Source organism: Gopherus flavomarginatus, chromosome 3, assembly GCF_025201925.1.
Source record: "Gopherus flavomarginatus isolate rGopFla2 chromosome 3, rGopFla2.mat.asm, whole genome shotgun sequence".
Taxonomy (NCBI): Eukaryota; Metazoa; Chordata; order Testudines; family Testudinidae; genus Gopherus; species Gopherus flavomarginatus.
This window is the reverse complement of record NC_066619.1, coordinates 80965312-80974692: the sequence shown is the minus strand read 5'-3', so window position 1 is coordinate 80974692 and position 9381 is coordinate 80965312. Positions and strand designations below refer to the sequence as shown.

At 43.3% G+C, this 9381-nt stretch overlaps 1 protein-coding gene across 1 annotated transcript in view; it reads left to right on the top strand.

Annotated features, from left to right (window-relative positions):
* Positions 1 to 489: 489 nt before the first annotated feature.
* MARCHF3 (membrane associated ring-CH-type finger 3) overlaps positions 490 to 9381 on the top strand; it is a 119038-nt gene continuing 110146 nt past the window's right edge. Inside the window, exon 1 of the mRNA XM_050945968.1 lies at positions 490 to 734. The gene's annotated coding sequence lies outside the window, so the exon portion shown is untranslated. The remainder of the gene's footprint in view (positions 735 to 9381) is intronic.

The following is a 9381-nucleotide window of genomic DNA, read 5'->3' as shown; positions in this document are numbered from 1 at the left end:
CCCCGCTTCGTGTTACGTATGTTTTGTTTCTTTGCAGAATAGCCTGATGCGCCCTTTATGTCTTGCTTTTCCTTGAACATCTTTACAACTAAACCCGCTAGCCAAACCAGCCCCTGAAAGGCTACAAAATGGATTTGTGTAAATAATACATTGATCTGTTTACGTGCCTGGCCCTTTTATTGCTTGCTCGGCGAAGATGGAGATGCTGCAGCAGCAGGTCCTTTCCAGGCAGGGTTGCGTTTTCTGCCTTCTGGAGGCTGACCTGACGACTTCTCTCGGATGCGCCTCCGCTCGCTGGCCACCAGGGGTCCCAGACACGCGCTGCTTCCCAGCCGCTCTTTGTCCTGCTGCTTCCCCCGCGAGCCCGCCTCCCCATCCCGTTCGGAGCCCGCGGCTGGAGCTGCGGGAGGGAGGCGGCGGTCGCTGCCGACTAGTACAAGTGGCCGCCAGTCAGGAAGCAGAGCCACGCCCCCGACACTCTGCCCCGCCTCGCCGGCCGCGCTGCTCCAGCCCCCGCCGCTGTTCCACCTCGCTCGCTTAGCAGGTCAATGAATTGCCAGAGGCTTGAGGCTGGAGGAGCCCGGCCCTGGAGCCATCCTCGAATCCCTGCCTAGCAAACATGCGCCTCTGCACTTTCTCTGATTCCCCAGCCAGGAACGTAGCTGCTTGAGAAGTTGGAAAAACCAGGAGGACTTACAGGGGCGTGTAAAGCAATCCGCAGCTACAAAAGGAGGGTGAGTGTGCACGGTGTGCAGTGAGCTCTGCTCCCACCTAGGCTGAGTTCTCCGTGGGCATGAAGTGTGCGCGTCTGTCCCTCGGGGTATAGGCTCTGTGAGCTCAAAATCCAAGAGGATGGTAGAACTTGCCCCTGTAAATGTGGCCCCCACTGAAACTTGGTGGGCAATACAAGCTGAAGTATTTTTTGAAATACTAATGCGTGAAAATGTCTGTTGGAGGTCTCGCTCTTTAAATGATCCATCTCTAAACCAACAATTACCTATTTGTTTTCTTGACTGCCTCTTTGCCCACGGGTAACTCAAAACAATGTAGTTCATATTCCAAGCCACAAGCAATGACAATATGGAGTACACTGGATTTTGATAAATAATAAAAATGTAAATAAAGTCACAGCATGAAAATGAAGCTAATAACTTCTGTACAGATAATTATGTTTAATGTGGATTTTTAGCAGAGAGTTATATGTAGTAGGGACACATCCAAATATGTTAGACCAGGTAGGATTCTCGAATGACAGTCTAGTCTCCTAGGGAATTATTACAGTTTGCCTTTTGTAACTTACAATTTAAAAAAGCAACAACAATCAAGGAAACTATTTAAACACACAACTGTGAAACAAACAAATATATATTATAGCCACACACTACATATACATATGCACCCACACAAAACATGTACACACAACCATATGCTACAAACACAATTTATATATTTAAGTCATTGAAATGTACAAATAAGTCATAATATTGCAACATTTGAAGTTGCAACACAAATTAAAAGCTACAGCACTCAAGGTTTAGTCTCATACTGCATCCCTAACTCATACTTGTGTATTTTTCTACCCCTAGGATAGGGAGAGCTATGAATACAGTTTATGGAAAAATATGGCTACAATATTCATACCTTTGTTTTCTATTTATGATTTTGTGTGGGTCTACAGTATTTCTATGTTCATATGTAATATTATACATATGCACAGTGGTTCCGTTTTAGAATTCCTGTATAGTTTCTTGTTGACTGCAAGTTTCACTGTTCTTTTTAAATATAGAGATCATTATCTGTATATATGTCTCCGTGCATGAAAATTCGTTTTGTGTACATATCACATTGACTTCACAGGAGCATTATATAATACAAATGTGGTTTTTGGTTGTGTGGGCATGAAAATGTGATAGAAAAGTCAGTCTTGAACTACCCCTGGACAGAGGGGAAAGGAGAGGCAAGCTAGCAATGTATATTGTGTGTGGTCTTCTCTCTGTGTGTGCATGCATCTGAATCTGTCTGAGTCACTCTGTGTCCATGAACTTTACAAACATTCAGTTCAATACCATTCAGTGCAGATTCCAGTTGCTGGTTTACAGCCAAGCAGCCAGCCAGCCAACCCACCTGTTAAAATATAACATGTCCATTCCAGTCAAAGCACTTGGAAAAGCAACAAAATAAGAATTAATGTTATCTTAACACAAAGCATGTGTATTAACTTCTGCCTTGATGTACCATAATGGAAAATGAAGTCTTTGAGTGTAAGCCAAATTGCATTTTATTAGAGGCTTGAATTAGTGACTGGTCTGTTGTGGGTTTATTTGGGCAGAGAATTGAGAGTCCACATAAATGAAATATAATTTGACATATACACAACTTAATTTTTACTTGGATAACAATGCTGTATCTATATCAAGACTGATTTCTACTTCTGTTTTTTCATAATATACTGATGTGTAATTTTAATTTTATTACCAGAAAAAATTACAGTTAAGGCTTCTTCAGCAATTCCATTGCAAAACCAATTCTTCACACACTTAAAAATACCTCACATATCTTGAGTCTCAGTGTAGCAACACTGTGTCCTTTTTTATGACTTAATCTTTATACAGTGGTTTAAAGATGTAAAGAGCTATGTCTCTGTTAAATATTGCTGTCTATGACATTTTAAAAAATAGTTTGATTTACATTTCAACAAGTTTTAAATGTACCAGTTTAACACTCTCTTGCACTCACCTTTAAAAATGGTTTAGACATTTTTAAAAAAAGTTAAGGGAAAATAGTTTGACAAACAGTAACTACAGCACATGCTGAAATCTAACCACTTCAAGAATCCCTAAGCTGTGTAAAGCAAGAGCTATCTAAGGGCTTGTCTACATCAGAAAGTTGCAGCGCTGGTGAGGGAGTTACAGCGCTGCAACTTAGGAGGTGTACACATCTGCAGGGCACCACCAGCGCTGCAACTCCCTGTTTGCAGCGCTGGCCGTACTCCCGTTTTGTCTCGGGTGTAGAGGATCCAGCGCTGGTGATCCAGCGCTGGTAATCAAGTATAGTCACTTACCAGCGCTTTTCTTGACCTCCGTGGAATAAGCAGGTATCCCAGCATACCTGAGGAAGCCTCTGGTAATCAAGCTGGTCTCCTTCCCCGGCTTGCTCTCGCGTTCCCCGAACCCCGAGCAAGCAGGTCTCCTTCCCTGAGGTTTGCTGGGTGGTTCCGGGAAGGCGAGAGCAAACCGGGAAAGGAGACCAGCTTCGCCGCGGTTTGCTCTCGCGTTCCCCGAACCCCGAGCAAGCAGGTCTCCTTCCCTGAGGTTTGCTGGGTGGTTCCGGGAAGGCGAGAGCAAACCGGGGAAGGAGACCAGCTTCGCCGCGGTTTGCTCTCGCGTTCCGCGAACCACCCTGCAAACCGCAGGGAAGGAGACCTGCTTGTTCGGGGAACGCGAGAGCAAACCGCGGCGAAGCTGGTCTCCTTCCCCGGTTTGCTCTCGCGTTCGCCGAACCCCCGAGCAAGCAGGTCTCCTTCCCTGCGGTTTGCAGGGTGGTTCGCGGAACGCGAGAGCAAACCGCGGCGAAGCTGGTCTCCTTCCCCGGTTTGCTCTCGCCTTCCCCAAAACCCCTTGAAGCCGCCCAACAGCGCTGCAGTGTGGCCACATCTAACACCACTTGCAGCGCTGGTTGCTGTAAGTGTGGCCACTCTGCAGCGCTGGCCCTATACAGCTGTACTAATACAGCTGTAACAACCAGCGCTGCAAAATTTTAGATGTAGACATGGCCTAAGGCTATGTGTACACTGCACTTTTGTTGGTAAAACTTTTGTCGGTCAAGGGTGTAGAAACCCCCCCTCACCCCTGATTGACAAAAGTTTTACCCACAAGAAGCACCGGCGTAGCCAGCGCATCTACTGACCAAGATACCACTCCTTGTTGCGGGTGGTTTATTTTGTGGGTGGGAGAGCGCTCTCCTGCCTACAAAGAATGGCTCCACTGTGTACCTTACAGCGGCACAGCTGTGCTGCTCTAAGGTGCGCAGTGGGGGCATAGCCTTACGAGAAGCAAAGTTGTAATTTTTTTCGTGAGGATACTTAAGGCCTAGCTAATGCCCATGGAAGTAAGTAGAAAGACACTCATTCATCAGTGGGCTTTGGATCAGGCTGTTAATACACTTAGAATAACAGAACCCACCTAGTGCTAATCCTGTGAAGAGACTGATATGGACAAATTCCTGCACTTGTGCTGATCCTCACTGATTTCATTGGAGCTTTGTGTGATGCAAGGGGTCTGACTGCACTGAGCTTGTTGCAGGATCGGGGTCTGCCTAATCTAAATGTACTTGTGTGATAAACAGGACTAGTCTTTGAGATGCCATTACATCTCAGTTGGACACTGTATAATGGCTAATACTATTTACAACTTGTAGTGGCTTGGTGTTCAGAAAGTTGTCCGTTACAGCCTGTCACATCAAGCAATCCACTGTAACTATACTTTTCATGCGTCTGATGAAGTGGGTATTCACCCACGAAAGCTTATGCTCCAATACATTTGTTAGCCTATAAGGTGCCACAGGACTCTTTGTTGCTTTTTATGATCCAGACTAACACAGCTACCCCTCTGATACTCTTTTCATGTAAGTGGCTATTTTAGCAAAAGTCAAAATAATATGGATGGATGATAAGAGTCTTTAAACTCCCAAGTGATGGACTTCACTGACCTCAATGGAGTAGTCTGGAGTTAATTTAGGCAATACCCACTTTAACTCCATTAGGGCCCAGTTCTGCAAGATGTGGATTCAAAAATCCATTGACTTTAAGGCCAGAAGGGACCATTGTTATTATCTAGTCTGACCTCCTGCATAACTGAGGGCACAGAGTTTTAGCCAGTAATTTCTGCATTGGGCTCATAACTTCTGTTTAAGGAGTGCTTTCACTTGCCTCTCATGTCAGTGGAAATTAAAGGGTGCTCAGTATAACACCACTCTTTTGTGGGTTTGAGCACTAAATGAGTATTAAAAATCCAATCTTTCACACATCTGTCATTCAATCAGAGCTGTTCTGGCATATAATTGTGCATATAACTCCCATTAAAGTGTATGAACACAGTCACACTTCTTGTGGGATGTACACTGGAGAGAGCCTCCTGCTTCCACCTCAGGAATGAGGACCGAAGCCTGGGACTGCCAAGAAGGGAAAGAAGTGACTCCTGGAACTGGGATAGGAGGACTCCGCTCTTAGAGTACTGTCCCAATCCACAATTCTAAAATGGCACCCAGCTGCCTACCTTTTGGTTTTTATGCTATTCCTTCCACTCTTGTTGAATTCTGCGCATAACTGTGTAGCAGTAAGATTCTGGGGGTCTTTCTGACTTCCCATGGCTGGTACTTTTGGTAGTAGGAGGGGAAAACACCTTGGGCCTGATTGTGATCTCAGACGTGTAAAACTGGTAAAAGTCTATGGCATTACTCCTGATTTACTTCAGGAGAGAGGAGAGTCTGGATCCTTGTATTCCATGGTTTCTGCGACAGATATTGTCACAGCCCCAGCCATCAACTGGGAAAAGAAAGCTGAAGCTGTAAAATAAAATTGACTATACAATTGTACCTCAAGGCAAACATTTTCTGTAGTGGCCTCTGCTTCTGGGTGCCTAACCCCAGACTCCAATTAAATTCAGTGGTGTGAATGCTCAACAGCTTTGAAAATTAGGCTCATGGTGTCTCAGTTTGCTGCGCCACCCTAGTGCATCATGGGAGATGTAGTCCTGCCCAGCTGCTGAGCACATGGGGAGAATAAAGACATGAGGAACTTGAAACTACAAATCTCATGATGCACTGCAAGGCTCAGACAGACACAGCAGTTAAAAAATTGCTCTGAAACTAAAGGTTTTGTTCCAGGTCAACAAACAACTGAAATGTTTCAATTTGGGACTGTCAAAACAACGAAAACTGTTTTGACATTTCCTACTTGAATTTTTTTTAACTTCTCATTCCACCCAAAATTTCAATATCAAGAAAACAGATGTCAAAATATTGGAATGCCCTATGAAATGGAAATTTCAGGTTTTGATTCTCTCTATAATTAACATATCAGAGCTAGGGAAAAGAAATTCTCAAGTCTTATGCAAGAAACAGGATATTTTTAAAAATAGTTAGACTGCCACCAAGCAAGCCAATATATTTTTATGCTAAATGACTGCCCTATTGCACTCCGTTGTTCTGATGAATTCAATGGGACTACACAGATACTTAAAGCTAAGCATGTGCTTACGTGCTGTGCTGGCTTGAGGCTTAATCTTTGATGTTGCAGTAGAAAGGGAGATTGGATTGGAACTGAAAAAAAAAATCAGTGTTTTCAAGTCAATAACTAGATGGCATTATATAATTATAACTGATAATTAACTATGGTTAACTGGCCCAGCGGTTCCCAACGAAGGACTGTGGCGGCGGTTAAGCATCCTCTGAAATGCCGCCAAATTTTGGCGGCATTTCAGCGGTGACGCCTCTTGATGACGGCAAGCGGTGTCATCGAGAGCAGTCGCCACCGAATTTCGGTGGCATTTTGGCAGATGCGTGACCGCCGGCCAGGACACGGTTGCATTTAGATGCCTATGCGGGCACCGCATTGGGGCCTGCTGCACTAGCCCTTTTTCCGTCACCTGTTACTTTACATTTGCATGCATTTAAGTTCAGTAAGAAAAGCGAAGGAGGATTGTGGGTGCTTGTCTGCAGGAAAAGTACAGCAGATGGAAAATTTAATACAAAGAAGGTGAGAAATAACTAATAAAATGTCAGCTGAATTAACAAGATGCATGTGGGTGTGTGCTAGGCTGTAATTCATTGGTACATGTTCTACTTCATATTGTATATACATACGTATATTTTTCTTGTGTGTTCTGGGGCTAACTAGCTGAACAATGTCTGAGAAGCAGCAACAGAACTACATCCTGTCAACTTTTAGAATTAAGGGAAAACTCTCAATGGTAGCAATCCAGATCAATATTCCTCTGCTATACTCACATTCTTTTTCCTGCCTCATAATTTTTGTATCTATTTTTAAAATACATATGTTTATGAATTTTGCCACAATGAGTCTCCTGGGTTTACTCTTCTTGACTGGAGCCATCTTTAGAGTAATACGTCATCAGATCGCCATTGATATAGTTATATTATATCTAATCTTTGCATGCAAGCAACCATATTTTCAAGCATATATGTACTTTCTAAAGTTGAAATGTATATCTTAGAAAGAGTTTGATTATATCTGCTGCAGGAAAGGAAGAGGTAGTAATTTATATGAATTCCAAACCTGGATTCCAAAGTGTATTGAAGGAAAGAGAGTAGACTTTGTATTGGTCTTCAGGCATTTTGCTATTAAAAAGTGGTGGTATGGTTTTTCCAAAATATTCAGCCTTTCCTCCCCCTGCAAAAAACAAACAACAAAACTAAAAAAAACCAAACACTTTTTCAAAAGAGCTCTGCTCCTATTTATGTACCTACATGAAGTAGCCAGATTTTTAATAGTGTTTAGTTCCCAATGGAAAAAACACAATATTCAGTGAGAGGTAAGAGTGAAATAAGCAATGTGGTGAGGTCAGTTTTCAAAGTGAAAGTTTTTTGTAGACCTCTTTATTAAATGTAAATGTGAATTGAGGTGGTTGCATGCTATTTGAACCTCTTCTTTATTTCCTGATCCATTAATAGATTCTGGGTTAGACTGATGAGGTGGGAGGCTCTGGTAGGATGGATTTTCTTCTCTTGCCCGTTTTTGTTTGCCCTCCATTCCCTTGACCCCACAATCCCTTTTTCACTCTTCTCCTGCTCCTCCCTTGTTCATTCTTCTGCATGGGTATCATTCTATTCTCATGTCCCTCTTTTACCCTCTCTCCGCCTTGCTTTCCCTTTTCTTTTTTTCCTTACTCTGTTTCCTCTAGTTTTCTGCAATACTCATTGGTCTTAACCAGTTTTCTCATCACTCTAGCCCTCTCTGTTAGGTTTTACATCTCACTCCCATCACTTACTAGCAGGACCCTCGTGACTCTACCAAAGCCCTTTGCTAAATTACCTCCAATGCATAGTTGATCTTGGTCTCTAGCTGCATATGAAATATTTAAAGCTAATAAAGAACTGTCAGTGTTAATAAAGAAAAAGACTCCAGCCCCACAACATAGACTATATCTTTTCTACTCTGTAATCACTCCCACCTCAGGCAAAGGGATTGGCCGTGAACGGAGACCTGAAGGTCAGCACCCAGGATCTGTCTAAGCAGTGAGAGGGAAGTAAATTTTAGAGCCAGTGATCTACCATTGAGAATGCCTGGTCTCCTGATTGTGGTTTATGGTGGCACATAGGAAAAAGGGAAGTGGGGGGGCCCCTCAGGTAGCCTTGACCCAAACCATTTAGGACTTTATAGATCACTGTCAACTCCTTTATTGCACTTGGAAACAAGTCACAAATGCAAATAGGAAGTCAGTACAATTTTTGGAGAAATATTGTAATACGCTTCCTGTGGCCACCACTACCAAGCTGTATTCTGCAGCATCAAAAGAGTCTTTAAAGGTAGTTCCACGTAGGGTGCACTGCAGCAACCCAATCTGAAGGTTACAGAATGTTAAATTGCTATAGCTAGGTCCACATCAGAGAAAAGTAGTTGTAAGTACCTTACTAGACCTACATGAAGTGAGGCACTCTTGGCCACCTCCTGGAAAAACAGGAGTAGCTGGGATCCAGAATTTCTCTAGGATCATCTAGGACAGTGGTTCTCAAACTTTTGTACTGGTGACCCCTTTCACATAGCAAGCCTCTGAGTGTGACCCCTCCCCCAATAAATTAAGAACACTTTTTTATATATTTAACACCATTATAAATGCTGGAGGCAAAGCGGGATTTAGGGTGGAGGCTGAAAGCTCGTGATCCCGCAGGTGATAACCCCCTGGGAGTCCCAACTCTCAGTTTGAGAACCCCTGGTCTAGGGAAAACCCCATCAGTGCCAGAGAGAGGGACAAATTAATTCTTTTAGTTAGTCTATGAGCTGGGCTACAGAGTTCAGGCCATCTCTCTTTACCCCCACTGATATAACCCCCACAGATATGAATAGAATTTTTATGCAAATCTTGTTTCTCTTATGTCCCCTGTCCCACTTTATTTCTGCACAGCTGTCTTTTTTTAATCATTTTCTCCTTTCAGCAGTGTGATACTTTGTAAGTCTTTATTATATATAAACAATAGCATACAGAGGCCCAGTAGGAGCAAGCACTATTGTGCTAGACACTGCGAAATCAGCTGAGGAGGCAGTCCATGCCCCCCAGAGTTTCCAGTTGAAAAAGATAAGTGCCACATGGAGAGGAGAAAAACACCACACTGTCAGTACGATTATATAATTGCAAAAATGTTCTA